The sequence below is a fragment of the Syngnathoides biaculeatus genome, chromosome 12 (genome assembly GCF_019802595.1).
Source record: "Syngnathoides biaculeatus isolate LvHL_M chromosome 12, ASM1980259v1, whole genome shotgun sequence".
Taxonomy (NCBI): Eukaryota; Metazoa; Chordata; class Actinopteri; order Syngnathiformes; family Syngnathidae; genus Syngnathoides; species Syngnathoides biaculeatus.
Window position 1 is genome coordinate 26553202 of NC_084651.1, and position 18352 is coordinate 26571553.

The 18352-nt window shown below is 43.3% G+C and overlaps 1 protein-coding gene and 1 long non-coding RNA gene across 14 annotated transcripts in view; one reads left to right on the forward strand and one right to left on the reverse strand.

The window, feature by feature from the left end:
• Window positions 1-18352, reverse strand: part of LOC133510129 (uncharacterized) — a 116824-nt gene that overhangs the window by 30741 nt on the left and 67731 nt on the right. For 7 of the 10 annotated variants that reach the window (XR_009797516.1, XR_009797514.1, XR_009797518.1 and 4 more), the window contains 2 exons: window positions 13269-13356; window positions 10827-10940 (listed from right to left, as the gene is read on the reverse strand). This is a non-coding gene — a long non-coding RNA (uncharacterized LOC133510129). Of the gene's footprint in view, window positions 1-10826; window positions 10941-13268; window positions 13357-18352 lie in introns of those variants that run through there. The other 3 variants (XR_009797517.1, XR_009797524.1, XR_009797523.1) reach the window with 3 other exon arrangements.
• Window positions 1-18352, forward strand: part of hspa12a (heat shock protein 12A) — a 90473-nt gene that overhangs the window by 11487 nt on the left and 60634 nt on the right. The gene's annotated exons all lie outside the window — the stretch shown is intronic.

The window sequence follows — 18352 nt, forward strand, 5'->3', positions numbered from 1 at the left end:
GTGCTGGAGCCTATCCCAGCTGTCAACGGGTAGGAGGCAAGGTACACCCTGACCTGGTTGCCAGCCAATCGCAGGGCACATGGAGACAAACAGCCGCACTCACAATCACACATAGGGGCAATTTGGACATAATGATAGATTTAGTCTAACTATACATAGATTACATGCACGTAAGGGTCTCATTCAAAATTCTCATTGAAAACACTGTTTGGGAGACCATACAAATGACCAATATTTTCCACACAATGAGAAATAGATAAATGATGAATGAATGAATGAACAAAAAACCTGAGTTAATTTGTCGATTGTAAGAAAGTTATTGCTTTTGAAACCACTGTGAACACAAACAAAACTAATTTGTTTTTATTGGCCACTTGTAAGATAGCTGTTCTCATTCCCACTGCCAACGTCGATGTAGTCCTCAGAATTCTTGCTGATAGACAGGTGTTCAAATACTTATTTGCAGATGAATCACACAAATCGTTAAAAAAATCGTACATTGTGATTTCTGAATTTTTCATTTTTAGATTATCTCTCTCACAGTGGACATGCACCTACGATGAAAATTTCAGACCCCTCAATGATTTTTGAGTGGGAGAACTTGCAATAAAGCAGGGTGTTCAAATACTTATTTTATTCACTGGAGTTCTCTGGCAGGAATCCTTGCGACTAATTCTACACAAATTGCTTAATATTAATATAGCAGCTGATTTTGTCATACCAGTGTTTTGAGAGCTGCGCGGATAGAAAACTGGATATCAATCATTTTAATGTTCTGATTCTAATTTCAGAATCTTGGAATAATTTGTTACAGCCGAATTTAATATTGACAATTGTTGTAATTCATGAATCCAGGACCTCAGACCTGAAAATTCAGCTACTGTGGGTCGAAGACAAAGAAGAGGAGGAAACAGGATCCGTCGTCAGAAGGAAAAAGAGGAATGCACAGAGCTCACAACGGAGTGCAGGGACTTTGAATATTGGGAATATGACAGGAAAAATCGGGAGTTGGTTGACATGATGATTAAGAGAGAGGTTGATTATACTGTGCATCCAAGAGAGCAGGTGGAAAGGTAGTAAGGCTAGAAGTTTAGGAGCAGGGTTTAAATTATTCTGCCATGGAGTAGATGGGAAGAGAAATGGAGTAGGAGTTATTTTAAAGGAAGAGCTGGCTAAGAATGTTTTGGAGGTGAAAAGAGTATCAGATCGAGTGATGAGACTAAAATTTGAAATTGAGGGTGTGATGTATAATGTGGTTTGTGGCTATGCCCCACAGGTAGTATGTGACCTAGAGTTGAAAGATAAATTCTGGAAGGAACTAGATGAAGTAGTTCTGAGCATCCCAGACAGCGAGAGAGTTGTGATTGGTGCAGATTGTCATGGACATATTGGTAAAGGAAACAGGGGCGATGAAGAAGTGATGGGTAAGTACGGCATCCAGGAAAGGAACTTTGAGGGACAGATGGTGGTGGACTTTGCAAAAAGGATGGACATGGCTGTAGTGAACACTTATTTCCAGAAGAGGGAGGAACATACAGTGACCTACAAGAGCGGAGGTAGAAGCACGCAGGTGGATTATATTTTGTGCAGACGATGTAATCTGAAGGAGATTACTGATTGTAAAGTGGTGGTAGGGGAGAGTGTACCTTGACAGCATAGGATGGTTGTGTGTAGGATGACTCTGGTGGTGGGGAGGAAGATTAAGAAGACAAAGGTAGAGCAGAGAACCATGTGATGGAAGCAGACAAAAGAAGAATGTTGTGCGGCCTTTCGGAAAGAGGTGAGACAGGCTCTCGATGGACAGCAGAAGGAATGAAGATTAGTCGAAGTAAAACAGAATATATGTGCGTGAATGAGAAAGTTGGAGGGGGAAGAGTGAGGCTACAGGCAGAAGAGATAGCGAGGGAGGAGAACTTCAAATATTTAGGGCCAACAATCTAGAGCGATGGTGAGTGTGGTAAGGAAGTGAAGAAACAGGTCCAAGCAGGTTGGAATAGCTGGCGGAAGGTGTCTGCCGTGTTACTTGACAGAAGAGTCTCTGCTCGGATGAAGGGCAAAGTTGAGGTTCTCGCTCGGAGTGAGCCGGTTGGATAGGATAACAAACGAGCTCATTAGAGGGACAGCCAAAGTTGGATGTTTTGGAGACAAGATTTGAGAGAGCAGACTTCGATGGTTTGGACATGTTCAGAGGCCAGAGTGTGAGTATATTGGTGGAAGGGTGCTGCGATGGAGCTGCCAGGCAAAAGAGCGAGAGGAAGACCAAAGAGAAGGTTTATGGATGTGGTGAGGGAAGACATGAGGGCAGTTGGAGTTAGAGAGGAAGAGGCAAGAGATAGGCTAAAATGGAAAAAGATGACACGCAGTGGCAACCCCTAACGGGACAAGCCGAAAGGGAAAGAAGAAGATATATATATATATATATATATATATATATATATATATATATATATATATATATATATATATATATTATATATATATATATATTTTTTTTTTTTTTGTCAAGAATCAACAACAAGTGGGACACAATCGTGAAGTGGAATGAAAGCAACCAGTCACACTCACATTCCCACTGAATGTTTTGTCTTCAACTAACCTACCCTGCATGTTTTGGGAATGTGGGAGGGAACCAAAGAGCCCGGAGTAAACCCACGCAGAGATGAGGAGAACATGCAAACTGCACACAGGTGGGGCAGGGATTTAAATCCCGGACCTCATCATTCTGAGGCAGAAGCTCTCACCAGTTGGCGACCATCCCCCCCATAGCAGCCTTTTTCTTCCTCTCCTCTCAGCTTGTCCCATTAGGGGTCGCTCCAGCGTGTCATCTTTTTTCAGCTAAGCCTATCTCCTGCATCTTCCTCTCTAACATGAACTGCCTTCATGTCTTCCCTCACAACATCCATCAAGCTTTTCTTTGGTCTTCCTCACGCTCTTTTGCCTGGCAGCTCCATCCTTAGCACCCTTCTACGAATATACTCACTCTCTCGCATCGGTACATGTCCAAACTAACCATCGAAGTCTGCTCTCTCGAACCTTGTCTCCAAAACATCCAATTTTGGCTGTCCCTCTAATGAACTCATCTCTAATCCTATCCAATCTGCTCACTCCTAGAGAGAACCTGAACATCTTCATTTCTGACACATTCATTTCTGCGTCCTGTTGTGTCTTCAGCGTCACCGTCTCTAATACATATATCATGGCTGGTCTCACCACTGTTTTATAAACTTTGCCCTTGCCCTTCATCCTAGCAGAGACTCTTCTGTCAAGTAACACACCAGACACCTTCCGCCAGCTGTTCCAAACTGCTTGGACCTGTTTCTTCACTTCCTTATCACACTCACCATTGCTCTAGATTGTTGACCCCCCAGTATTTGAAGTAATCCACCCTCCCCCTCCACCCCTCTCTTTCACGAACATATATTCTGTTTTAATTCGGCCATTCCTCTCCTTTCCAGTGCATACCTCCATCTTTCTAATTGTTCCTCCACCTGATCCCTGCTTTCACAGCATATCACAATATCATCTGTGAACATCATTGTCCAAGGGGATTCCAGTCTAACCTCATCTGTCAGTCTATCCATCACCACAGCAAACAGGAAGGGGCTCAGACCTGCTCCCTGATGCAGTCCGACCTCCACCTTAAAATTGTTCTGTCACACCTACAGCACACCTCACCACGCTTTTGCTGCCCTCATACATATCCTGTTCTATTCTGACATATTTCTCCGTCACACCAGACTTACGCATGTAGTACCACAGTTCCTCTCTTGGTACTCTGTCATAGGCTTTCTCTAGATCCACAAAGACACAATGTAGCTCCTTCTGACCTCTGTACTTTTCCACTGGTATCCTCAAGGCAAATAATGCATCTGTGGTACTTTTTCTAGACATGAAACCATACTGCCTCCACTACTCTTTACCTGTTCCAACCTGCTTGGACCCGTTTCTTCACTTCCTTACCACACTCACCATTGCTCTGGATTGTTGACCCTAAATATTTGAAGTCCTCCCCGCTCGCTATCTCTTCTCCCTGTAGCCTCACTCTTCCCCGTCCAGGTTTGTCATTCACGCACATATATTCTGTTTTACTTCGGCTAATCTTCATTACTCTCCTTTCCAGTGCATGTCTCCATCTTTCCAATTGTTCCTCTGCATGCTCCCTGCTTTCACTGCATATCACAATATCATCTGCGAACATCATGGTCCAAGGGGATTCCAGTCTAACCTCATCTGTCAGCCTATCCATTACCACTGCAAACAGGAAGGGGGTCAGAGCTGATGCCTGATGCAGTCCCACCTCCACCTTAAATTCTTCTGTCACACCTAAGGCACACCTCCCCATTGTTCTGCTGCCCTCATACATATCCTGTTCTATTCTAACATATTTCTCCGTCACACCAGACTTACGCGTGCAGTACCACAGTTCCTCTCTTGGTAGTCTGTCATAGGATTTCTCTAGAGCCACAAAGACACAATGTAGCTCCTTCTGACCTTCTCTGTATTTTTCCACTCGCATCCTCAAGGCAAATAATGCATCTGTGGTACTTTTTCTAGACATGAAACCATACTGCCTCCACTACTTTTTTCATTTTCATTTCATTTTTACTCAATTTCTTCATTCATTAACTTCTTCTTTCTATCTATTCAGCACACTACTGGCACCAGTCAACACATTTCCATCTCTATCTGTAATCACCCTAACCTTCTGCACATCCTTCCCATCTCTATCCCTCTGTCTGGCCAACCTGTAGAGATCCTTTTCTCCTTCTTTCGTGTCCAACCTGGTGTACATGCCGTCATATGCCACTTGTTTAGCAGTCACCACCTCTACCTTTGCCGTACGCCACATCTCAATGTATTCCTTTCGCCTCTCCTCAGTCCTCTCAGTGTCCCACTTCTTCTTCGCTAATCTCTTTCCTTGTTTGACTTCCTGTGTTTTGGGGTTCCACCACCAGGTCTCCTTCTCCCATTTCCTGCTGCTACTCTTTACCATAACTTCATTATATGGCTCATCAACTTTATTGCTCTATAGTTCCTACAGCTCTGCACATTTGCATATGCCAAGTCAACACATTTCCATCACGGTCCTTGATGAGCCTTACCTGCTGCACATTCTTCCCATCTCTTTCCCTCGGTCTGGCCAACCTGTAGAGATCATTTTCTCTTTCTTTCGTGTCCAACTTGGTGTACATGCCATCATATGCCTGTTGTTTAGCCTTCGGCACGTCTTCCTTTGCCCTATGTCACATGTCAATGTATTCCTTTCACCTTTTCTCAGTTTTCTGTGTCCCACTTCTTCACTTATCTCTTTCCTTGTATGACTTCCTGTATTTTGGATTTCCACCACCAAGTCTCCTTCTCTCCTTTCCGACCAGAAGATACCTCAAGTACTCTCCTGCATGTCTCTCTGATCACCTTGGCTGTAGTAGTATAGTCTTCTGGGAGCTCCGTTTATCCATCAAGAGCCTGTTTCACCTTTTTCCAAAAGGATGCACATCATTCTTCCTTTCTCAGCTTCCCCCACATGGTTCTCTGCTCTATCCTTGTCTTTTTAATCTTCCTACCCACCACCAGAGTCATCCTACACACCACCATCCTATGCTGTCGAATAACACTCTCCCCTACCACTAATTTACAATCAGTAACCTCCTTCAGATTTCATCGTCTTCGCAAAATATAATCTAACTCCGTGCTTCTACCTCTGCTCTTGCAGGTCACTTTATGCTCCTGCCTCTTCTGGTTTCCGACTGCCATTTCCATCCTTTTTGCAAAAGTCCACCACCATCTGTACCTCAAACTTCCCTTCCTGGGTGCTGTACTTACCCATCACTTCTTCATCGCCCCTGTTTCCTTCACCAACATGTCCATTAGAATCTGCACACATCACAACTCTCTCTCTGTCTGGGATGCTCAGAACCACTTCATCTAGTTCCTCCCAGAATTTCTCTTTCAACTTGAGGACACATCCTACCTGTGGGGCATAGCCGCTAACCACATTATACATAACACCCTCAATTTCAAATTTCAGCCTCATCACTTGATCTGATACTCTTTTCACCTCCAAGACATTCTTCGCCAGCTTTTCTTTTTAAATAATCCATACTCCATTTCTCTTCCCATCTACTCCATGGTAAAATAATTTAAAATCTACTCCTAAATTTCTATCCTTACTAACTTTACACCTGCTCTCTTGGATGCGCAATATATCAACCTTTCTCCTAATAATCATGTCATCCAACTCCTGAGCTTTTCCTCTCATCGTCCCAACACTCAGTTGTTGGCTCTGCGGATTCCTCTTCTTCTTCTGCTGACAAATCTGCTTTCCTCCTCTTCTTTGTCTTCGACCCACAGTAGCTTTCCACCGACGCCCACCAGGTTAACAGTGCGAGGGCAGGCGTTGTTAACCCGGACCACCACCGATCCGGTATGGTATTCTTTCGATGAACGCTCATATTTGTTTGGCAAAGTTTATGCCGGATGCCCTACCTGATGCAAACCTCTGCATTTATCCGGGTTTGGCCTACAGATTGCACTAGTTAAGGTCCTCATAGGGCTGCATTATGCACCCATAGCATAAATTCGTCATATTTTTTTGGAAGTGGCAATTGCTGACGTCATACTCTGTGCTCTGCCTGGACAGTAGTGGCAGTTTTTTTTCAGTGGGCTGAATCAATACAATCATGCATCCATCCATCCATCCAGTTTCTGAGCCACTTATCCTCACTAGGGTCGTGGGGACGCTGCAGCCAATCCTAGCTGTCTTCGGGCAGGAGATGGGATACACCCTGAATCATTTGCCAGCCAGTTGGAGGGCACATCATGACAGACAACAGTTGCACTCACAATCACACCTCGGGGCAATTTCGAGTCTCCAATGAATGCATGTTTTTGGGATGTGGGAGGAAACCCGAGTGCCTGGAGAAAACCCATGCAGGAACAGAAAGAACATGCAAACTCCTCTCAGGTGAGGCTGGTATTTGAACCCCAGTCCTCAGACTTGTGATACAGCTTCGCCACCATGCTGCCTCACTAGAATTAGATCATTCATAAGATTTGTTCAAAAAGATTCACGATTTGTTTTGAGGTTCACATTCACTGAAGGATATGTTGTTGTTGTTGGGTTATATAAATAAATTATACAGTATATTCTGTTTGATTATTATACTGTATTTTTTGGGTAGTGATTAACTTTTAATGTAATTATATTAAAATGAAACAGGAATTAAATTAATCCAAACAATGAGGTAAAAGAGAAAAAACAGTGCAAACTGAACAATGGACAGTACCCCACCTCGAAGCTTTTCTCCAAAATGTGCAGCGCAATGCATTCAAAGCCCTTTTGAATAAACTGTTTGTTAAAATATTGAAAAACAATTGAACTAAAACGTTAAAAAAAACTCATAAGTGGTGGAGAAAATTTAAAAATGAATAAAAAGTCTGGAGCTTAATGTTATGGAAATTACAAATCGTTGTATTATGTTTCTTACTACTTATACTTATTTACAAAAACATTTTCTCTTCATTTTGTAGGTATTTGTCAACATCCTAAATTTAATCAAAATGTAGATTCCGATGTGTACTTAAAGGGGATATCCAGTGGTTTGCATTAAGAACATATTCAATACATCTTGTAGTATGTGAAGAGTTTGTTTTCAAAACGAGACATAGGCATTTTTTTTCAGATTTACGAAACTCGCGCCAAAATTATCCAGCTCCGAATGGATAATTTTGGCGCGAGTTTCGTAAATCTGAAAAAAAATGCCTATGTCTCGTTTTGAAAACAAACTCTTTGTGTACTCGATCTTGACAATGTGATGCTAAATCCTCTCCCATTTAATAGTGTATGAGAAGATTTTTATCGACAATTACGAATTTTCATGGGCGCTGCCATTTTCGCGAGTCACATGACCTACGTGGGCGCATGTGACGTGTTACGTGCCATTCCAAACGCTCGATTACATGGGACACCATTATGCCCAGCACTGATTTCTCGGATTTATCCTCATCTGATGAAGAAACAGCAGTATCGGTTGATCGGGAAGATGGAGAAATACTTCCATACAGATTTTAACCTGTGGCTGTAAATAATGCCGCCAAGCGGTGGCACCATGAGCTGAGCTCCGCCGCTTGGCTGTAAATAATGTTGAATATTTGGATGGTTCTTCGGGCGGAATGACGCGGAGTCTGACGAGCTCGCTTCTGGCTCGGCGGGGAGCGAGCTCACGGCTCCACCGTTCGGCCTAGCAAGCTCCCCGGCCGAACAAGCTCACGGGTCTGCCGCTCTGAATGAAAGTATCTTCCCAATCAACCGATGCTGCTATTTCTTCATCAGATGAGGATAAATCCGAGAAATCAGCGCTGGGCATAATAGTGTCCCATGTAATCTAGCGTCTGGAATGGCACGTAACACGACACATACGGCCATGTAGGTCATGTGACTCGCGAAAATGGCAGCGCCACTGAAAATTCGGAATTGTCGATTAAAAATCTTCTCAAAAGACTATTAAATGAGAGAGGATTTAACATCACATTGTCAAGATAGAGTACATTTTACATGACCTATTGGATACATTGTTAATGCAAAACACTGGATTTCCCCTTTAAAGCACCTCATTGGTAGAAACAAAACACAAAAGTAATAAAACTTCTCGATGAACTTTCAAATTACACAATGCTACAATAAACTGAGACAAAAGGAAAATAACACTTGGTCACTAAATAAAATCCAGATGATGTTTTCTTTTGCTGAATTCATCTCTTTTAGGTGCGGAAGCTTCACATATTATCAATACCGTGACGACAACAGATTCAAAATTAAAGAAATGCCCAATTAATATTATTACAAATAACTATAAAATATTCCTTCCTCCAGCTGATTGGAATAGTTCTCTGTTAGGTTTTAAGGCAAAATTATTGATGGAACCTAAGAGAACTCTGGAAACTTGTTAAAAAGACTAGAACTTTCCGAAATACAGAGGGGGAAAAAAAAGAAAAAATAGGGGTAATAAATATAGTGAGGTGAACTTCTTGCTACTTTTGGTGCTTTAATTTGATGTTGTAACATCGAGTTATTTGCTTGATTTGTTTGGCAGTAATGAAATGAAGAAAATATATTTTATATTGTAACTTGTGTGGCAATTTGTACTTTGAATTCAAGGCAATGTGAAAAACTATTAGTATTTTACTTTTTGTAAGCTTATGTTCACTAAAGAGAAGGGCACCACATTGGCTGTTCACAAAGTATTGTGGGCTTCATAACTAGCAGAAAATATGTGCTGAAATGTCTGTACTATGACCCACAGAATGAATAATGTGACCTGCTGTATTTGATAAATGCTTGAAGAGATACTGTACTTTTTGCATGGTGATTTTATTTCTTGGCAACAGTGAAAGGTTCATGTTTTATTTTGAATGCATTTTAAAACACTGTGATTTTTTGTGTATATATAGTAACTTCAAAAATGATCCAAAGAAAATCTACTGGGAAATTCCATATTTATCGAACTTGTGACCAGATAACCCGATAGTGACATAAAATGACTTGTTGGGTGATAGTTTGTATTGGCCCAGCAGGATGTGATGAGGCAAAAAATTGGCAGCATGTTGCAGTGGAATTGTAAGTTAGTTGGATTGCTGCACGGCAGACACTTGTAGAGCAACCAATATAGTTTGTTAATTGTTCCTTCTGGCCCACATGCTCATGCGCACGTACACACACACATAAGCCTCCCTCCACACTTTGAAGGCTTTTCTACTTTATAGGAAGACAGGCAGTCATTAGCTGACTCCTATGCTTTTTGTGTACTGGCCTTCAGTTGGAGCACTCTTGATTAAAAACAAATAAATAAAAAATATGGAACTATAAAAAACTGGGACCATGCTATTTATTTATTTATTTTTTTTTACATCAAAATACCTCGGATAAGTACTGGTATCCATGCTAAGTGCGACATTAGTGGAAGGTTGTTCAACAATGAAAGTGTACCACTAGTGTAGTGATACCTCAAGCAATTTAGATGCCTTTAAAGTGACTAAAAGTATTAGTTCTTAACAACAGGTTGCTAAGGCGCTAACATAGTAGCAAGGAGTAAGAGGGAATTTTACTTTCTTGAAGTTGTTTGTTGATACTCCAGTTGTATTTCATTTTTTCAATGAAAGAATACACTTATTGAATGTTTGAATACATTACAGACTTTCTTTTTTGCTTTTTTTGTTCACAGAAATTGCTAACTCAAAGATAACCCACTTTGAATGAAAAGCACAATTGAAGAGCTAATGAAAATTACCATTGAACTCGATTAGGTAAGGTTATCCGCACACTAGGCTAGGCTAACTTGGGCTGAGCAGGTTCAACTCGAAGGATACGGCTCGTATTTATGTACTAACGTAAGACTTGTTAAATTTCCTGTAAGTCTTCACGTCCCTCATTGTACCAGTTATTTAGGTCGTACACTTTTATGACGTTACACACGTTCGATGTTTCTTCAACAGCACAGTTTGATCACAAACACTACCCGTTAGCCAGCTAAGATAATAGTAGTAGTCTGGGCCTATAAGCATTGGTAAGTAAGTACAAAGTAATCACGATCCTCGTTGTATACGAAACATAGGTTTTGCAGGTCGTGTAAGTACTATTAAGTACTAAGTAAGTAAGTAAGTAAGTACTCTTGATGTTTACCTCCTCAGAAAATATTTGATTACATACGTTACTTGATGTTCCCGAGCTAAGATAGACTAGGCCGAGCAGCATCAACGTGAATGAATACGGATGATGGATTTTAGTCCACTGAAGTTGTCACCAGGGGCCTCCCACATCGAGTACTCACAACATTCGGTCCAAATTCAGCAGGACTTCATTATTGAATGGTCATGCAGGTCGGAGCCTCATCGATTTGTTGTCACCAGTTTGGGAAACCGAAGCCAAATCCCAGGCTTCAAACCTAAACATAAAATAAAAATTTTTCATCAAGAATCAACAACAAGTGAGACACAATTGTGAAGTGGAACAAAATTTATGGGATATTTTATACTTTTTTAATCAAATAAAAAACTTAAAAGTGTGGGGTGGGCAATATTATTTGGCCCCTTTACTTTCAGTGCGGCAAACTCAAACAAAATATTAAAATTGGAAATACTCTAAAAAGCATGAGAAAAAAAAGAGTTTTCAACCTGGCTGTAAAAACATTCACACTTGGGGCTGACGTCACCTATGTTGGCAACTTATTCCATTTGTGTGCAGTGCAGCATAAATTTTGCTTCACCATGTTTGCTTTGGACTCTGCGCTAACCTGTCAGTGATTCTCAGAGCTCTGTTGGGTTTATTTTCCATAAACATTTTTTTAATGTATTCAGAACCTAAACCATTTAGCAATTTGTAGACCAATAGCAGAACTTTAAAGACTATTTTAAAGATGACTGGAAGCCAGTGCAAGGACTTGAGAATTGGGGTTAGATGCTCTGAACCCAGCTGCAACATTCTGAATGAGCTGCAGCTTTTTCATGCTCTTTTTGGGGAGTCCAGTCAGAAGACTTTTACAGTAGTCAGGTGTACTTGAAATAAAATTATGGATAAGTTTTTCCTGGTCTGCCTGACACATACAAACCTTCACTCTGGATATGTTCTTCAGATGGTAAAAGGCAGTTTTTGTAGTTGATTTGATATGACTGTTGAAAGTCAACAAACACACAATGTATTTGCTTCTGACCTTCTCTGTACTTCTCCATGAACACATGCAACAACCACATAATCATCCATCCATTTTCTTAGCCGCTTATCCTCACAAGGGCATGTGACTTTTGGAGCCTATCCCAGCTTTCAATTGGCAGATGGCAGGGTACACCCTGAACTGGTTTCCAGACAATCGCAAGACATATAGCCACACTCACAGTCATACATAGGGGCAATTTCAAGTGTCCAATTAATGTTGCATGCTTTTGGGATGTGTGTGGAAACGTGAGTGTCCGGAGAAAACCCATGCAGATAGGTGGAGAACATGCAAATTGCACACAGGTGGGCCGGGATCCAACCCAGGTCTTCAGAACTGTGAGTTCAACGCTTTGCAGCTGCTCCACCGTGCCACCTTCAGTGAAGAAAATAAGTGTTTGAATACCCTGCTATATTGCAAATTCTCCTACTTAGAAATGATGGAGAGGTCTGAAATTTTCATCATAGGTGCATTTCCACTGTGAGAGAGATGATCTAAAAAGAAAAATCCAGAAATCACAATGTACTTCACAATGTTCCCCAGCCCCTACTGTGAATGTTTTCAAATCCAGGCAAAAAAGTCCGTTTCTTATGCATTTTAGACTACTTCCATTTTTCCACTGATATTTCTTATACTGTACGCTGTTGTAACTGTTTTTTTTTTTTTAATTTACAAATGCTTCTATTTCATTGTGTTTGAATGCCTTTAACCATGAAAAGCACATTGACTTACCTGGTCTATCCAATGCACTACACGAATAAATTTACTTTACTTTGCTTGTTCTCATACCCTTCAACTTAGAATGAAAGTGATTGTCACGATCCCGTCACGATGTGTCTTTTAGGATTCATGTTGAGGTATACAAAATGGAGGTTGTAAAGGTGACTTTGAGATTCTACTGCCATGGCTGCAGAAAAACAAATTGGTTTGTGACTAGAGAGAGTGTAGCCACAGGTGGTCTGTATTGAGGCTCTGTAATTGCTTTGCAAAGTGTATTATGGGACTTGAGACCACTCATCCTCTCCATAGGGGTGGACAAGAGGAAAGATGAGTGCGGTAGATAAAAGGCTTGGATTGGATTGGATAACACGATGTCCTGCTGGGAGGCAATTCAACAAGATGCTTATAAGACTGTAAATCAGACATAATTATTATTATTGTTTGCATTCACAGAGCACTTTCAGTGAATGCTCTTTAAGCCAGACAAATGAAATAGATGGTGCATGTATGGACGCACACTTCCATTCAATTTAAATGTCATGTCATTTTTTTAAACATGCTTGGAGATGACAGGTACTGTTTTGATGGACAAGGTATAGAAACTTTGATGTAACACACTAGAAAAAGTAGCATTTACTGCTTGTATGGATAAGACCCATTAATAGACACTGAGCTATAGTATTGTATGTGGGTTGATCTTAAATGAGGTGAATATTAATCGTCCAACCCCAGCAAAACCCCACAACAAAACTTCCTGAAAGCCCCCCAAAAATAAAGTTGTTTTATTGTCTCCCCACTCTATACTCATGAAAAACTCGGCATGTTTGGTATGCTTTGCATTACTTATCTTCACAACAGCAGGTTCCCAGTCCTACAGCACCCTTGCAAAGACACTGATGAAGAGACAACCATTACCAGGCCAGTAGGTCTCCTTCAAAAATCAGATCATATGAATGTGAGACAGATGCAAGAATCTCTGGCCACCTTAAATATGCCTTATTCTTTATGTCAACCTATAAACATTCTAAAATAGATATTGTAATGAAAAATACATATAACATTATTCTCTTCAATGTCTACACGAAAAAATAAATATGAGCGGAGAGCGCGTCATCCATGCGCAAAGTTGCAGAAGTGTCATTCGACGACATCCAAGTGGTTGCCACATTGGCTACATCCTCTGTCCGCGACGTCACCCCTGACAGTCGCCATTGAAAACACGCGGTGGACCCTACTATGGGAGACGAACACGTTCCTTCTGACACGCAAGCTCTTTTCAAAAAGGAGAACACCACACAAACGAGTGAAGTTACCGGGGCAACCTGTACATTGGGCTTTACCCCAGTGGATGAGAGGGCAGCCTTCCCCCGTCCGATCCACTTCCGCGGCAGAGATGAGCCATCGTGTGTCATCGTAGCCGGCCGGTGTGGCTCATTTTTGGCGCTGAGGTGGCTTATCACGGAGCCAAGCCGGGCTGCTTTAGGGCGTTGTTCATGGCCGCCGCCGTCCGTGATGAACAACACCGTCGAGCCGGGGTGCTTTACGGTGTTGTTGTTGCACGCGGCTGAATGCGGACATTGTCGGCAGCGTTCTTCCTTCACCTGCGAGGCCACGCAGCAGCCTTCGTCGACTAGCCCGATGGCGTTCAATGCGCACATTGACACATTTAGCACGCCTGTCATACGTACGCGGATCTTTTGTTACGTTATGAGAAACCAATTACGCGGTCTGCCCCAAACTATTATTTTTTTTTTAGTAGCTGTATACACAACTGCCTGTCATTTGTAATCTACGAAGCTCTCATCCTCTGCACATGTGCAATCCATTTTTCACAAACTGGGTCTCTTGGAAATTTATGAAGGATAAATCCATCCTCCCGAGTGTTCAAGCAATGTCCAGCAATGCAACGAGCCGGCATTTTGGCTAACATGCAGGAACAACGAGCTACCTTCCCGGAGGTAAAACTAATCGAAACAAACGAGTCAACTTGAGGGCAGTCCTCCCATGTACGTCACTTCCTGCTTCTTCTCGAAAACAAATCCCTCGAGAGGATTTTCATGGCGGGAGTTACAAAAAGCTGTATACGTCAAAATAATGTTTTGTGGTGAAAAAAATGCATGGGTCCACGTCAGCTGCCGTTACTTTTATCATACTAAAATACTAAACATACTAAAAATCATGCAATTCATGACAGTGGCTCTTTAAAGTCCTACTGACATCTCTTTATACATGTTAAAATAATAATTGTTATGAAAATTACATATAATACTTCAATGTCTATACGAAAAAATAAATATTAGCAGCGAGCATGTAATTCATGCGCAAATTTGCGGAAGTCTCACTCGACATCCCAGTAGTAGCCATATTGCCTGCTACGTCATTTACAGCAGTCACACTGGTACAGTCGCCATTGAGAAGAAGCTGTGTCACCTGCTATGGGTGACGACCAACAGAGATTTTCGGATTTCTCCGACGCCCCTTCTGACACGGAAGCTCTTTTCGAAGAAGAGAACATCTCACAATCGAGTAAAGTGACCGGGGCAATACTACCCTACTGTTTCAAGTCATATTTGCATGATATGCGGATCACTTCAAACGAACAACAGACCCCTGACAGTATGTATGACAGCATACTTAGCCGTGAGTGATGACAAAGCCGTAAGGTGGTCCGATCGGGCCGCAATGAGCCAATAACCAATAAATGAATCATAATTATCCATCCATCTCTCTACCACTTTTCTGGGTCAGGTCGTGATGGAAGTAGCTTCAGCAGGGATACCCAGACTTCCTTTTCCCCAGCCACTTCTACCAGCTCCTTCACTGCCAAAGAGGTGACATTCCATATCCAAAGAGTTAGTTTCTGTAGTTGGGGATCGGATCAACAAGGTCCTAGGCTTTGGGCACTGCCCAACTCACTTCACACGCGACCTCTATGGCTCCTCTCACCCGCCTGTGTGGAGTTTGCATATTCTCCCCATACCTGTGTGGGTTTTCTCTGGGTACTATGGTTTCCTCCCACATCCCAAAAACATGCATTCATTGGAGAGTCTAAATTGCCCTTAGGTGTGATTGTGAGTGTGGCTATTGTCTGTCTCCATGTGCCCTGCGATTGGCTGGCAACCAGTTCGGAGTGTACTATGCCTCCTGCCCGATGAGAGCTGGGTTTGATTCTTGCACTCCTGTGACCCTTGTATGGATAAGCAGCTTAGAAAATGGATGGATGGATGGATAAATGGATGGATGGATGGAGACAGATGCATTCATCCCTATCAAAGAAGTAGCTCCCAGTTTAAAAAATGTTGGTGAGTTCATCACCAGTCCCTCTCATCTGAAATTGAATAAATGTATTTGATTTTGTTTGATCATCAGACAAATCCAAAATAACATCACTAATCTGTTAATAAAAATTAGATATAAAAAATTAGATAAATATATATAAATATATCATTTATATTATGGATGCTCAATGCGTCGATTGCATTGGTTGTTCATGGAACGGAATGCCAAAAAAAGAAGAAAAAATCATCAGCCAATGTTCCCTCTAAACGCAATTGTGCACTGCTGATGCAGTCTCTTCGCAGATATTCTGCGTTGCACGCAAAAAAAAAAAAGATCCAATGCAAATTGAAAGTATAACATACAGCTATTCAGTTTGTGGCATTTTGGAATGTGATTCAATGAGTGAGGGATGACTGGTTGTTAAATCCAATTGCACAATTCACATACGTACTGTAAGAAATGAAAAGAGGAAGGCACCGGTTCCCTGCTCGAGCCGTCACCTTATCGTGGTGGAGGGGTTTCTGTGTCTCAATGATCCTAGGAGCTAAGTTGTCTGGGGCTTCATGTTCCTGGAGGGACCAGACAAAGTACGACTCCAAAACCCCAATGACGACTACAAAAATTGGATCTTGGTTTCCCTTGCCCGGACGCGGATCACCGGGGCCCCCCTCTGGAGGCAGGCCTGGATGTGGGGCCCGAAGGCGAGTGCCTGGTGGCCGGGCCTGCACCCATGGGCCTCGGCGGGGCACAGCCGGAAAGGGGTAACGTGGTTACCACTTCCCATGGGCTCACCACCTGTGAGCGGGGCCGTAGGGGTCGGGTGCAATGTGAGCTGGGCGGTTGCCAAAGGCCGGGACCTTGGCGATCCGATCCCCAGCTACAGAAGCTTCCTCTAGGGTCACCTCTTTGGGAGGGAAGGAGCCCGAGTTGGTGCGTGAGGTTGAGAAGTTCCAACTAGGTATAGTCTGACTCGCCTATACGCACCACTTGGGCTCTGGTACCTCTCCTCTTGAGAGGGGGTGGACTCTGTTCCACTCTGGAGTTGCCCATGGGAAGAGATGCCGAGCAGGTGTGGGTATACTTATTGCCCCCCGGCTCGGGGCCTGTACATTGGGCTTTACCCCAGTGGATGAGAGGGTAGCCTCCCTCCACCTGCAGGTAGGGGGGTGGGTCCTGATTGTTCTTTGTGCTTATGCACCAAACACCAGTGCAGAGTACCCATCCTTTTTGGAGTCCTTACAGGGATTGCTGAAGAGGGCCTCCTCTGGCGACTCCATCATTCTGCTGGGGGACTTCAATGCCCACGTGAGCAATAACAGTGAAACCTGGAAGGGCATGATTGGGAATAATGCCCCCCCCCAATCAAAACTCAAGTGGTGTTCTGTTACGAGACTGCTCATCACAGATTGTCCATAACAAACACAATATTCAGGCATAGGGGTGTTCACATGTCTACTTGGTACCGGCACACCCGAGGTCGAAGTTCGATGATCGACATTGTGGTCGTGTCATCGGACTTGCGACCGCATGTCTTGGACACTCGGGTGAAGAGAGAGGCGTCGCTATCAACTGATCACCACCTGATGGTGAGTTGGCTCCAATGGTGGGGGAAGATGCCAGTCCGATGTGGCGGGCCCAAAGGTATTGTGAGGGTCTGCTGGGAATGGCTGGCAGATTCCCCTAACAGAAGGAATTTTAACTCCCACCTCCGAAAGAATCTGAATGGACGATTTTCCGCGATTCCATTGCTGAGGTGGCCAACCGGAGCTGTGGCCGTAAGGTGGTCAGTGCCTGTCGTGGCGGCAACCCACGAACACGTTGGTGGACCCCAACAGTGAGGGATGCTATCAAGCTGAAGAAGGAGTCCTATCGGGCATTTCATTTCAGCTGATAGGTATCGGCTGGCCAAGCAGAATGCAGCTTCGGTGGTCGCTGAGGCAAAAACCTGGGCGTGGGAGGAGTTCATGATGGCTTCGAGGAAATTCTAGTCCACTGTCCGGTGTCTCAGGAGGGGGAAGCAGTGCACCGTCAACACTGAGTATAGTGGGGACGGGGCGCTGCTGTCCTCAACTTGGGATGTTGTGAGTCGGTGGGGAGAATACGTCGAAGACCTCCTCATTTCCACCAACATGCCTTCCCACGAGGAAGCTGAGTCTGGGTGCTCTGAGGTGGGCTCTTGTATCTCTAGGGTGCATAGCAGTTCACGCAACCAGTCTGCATGTGTTTTGTGGACTTGGCATTCGACCATGTCTCTTGGGGAGTCCTGTCGGGGTTTGTTTGGGAGTATGGGGTACCGAATCCCCTGATACGAGCTGTTCGGTCCCTGTACGACCGCTGCCAGAGTTTGGTCCACATTGCCGGCAATAAGTCAGACTCGTTTCCGGTGAGAGTTAGACTCCGTCAAGGGCTCCCTTTTTCACCAATTTTGTTCATAATTTTTCTGGACAGAATTTCTAGCTGCAGCCGAGGCGTAGAAGGTGTCCGGTTTGGTGGCCTCAGCATTGCATATCTGCTCATTGCAGATGATGTGGTTCTGTTGGCTCTTCAAGCCACGATCTTCAGCTCTCACTGGAGCAATTCGCATCTGAGTGTGAAGCGGCTGGGATGAGAATCACCACCTCCAAATCCGAGACTATGGTCCTCAGACG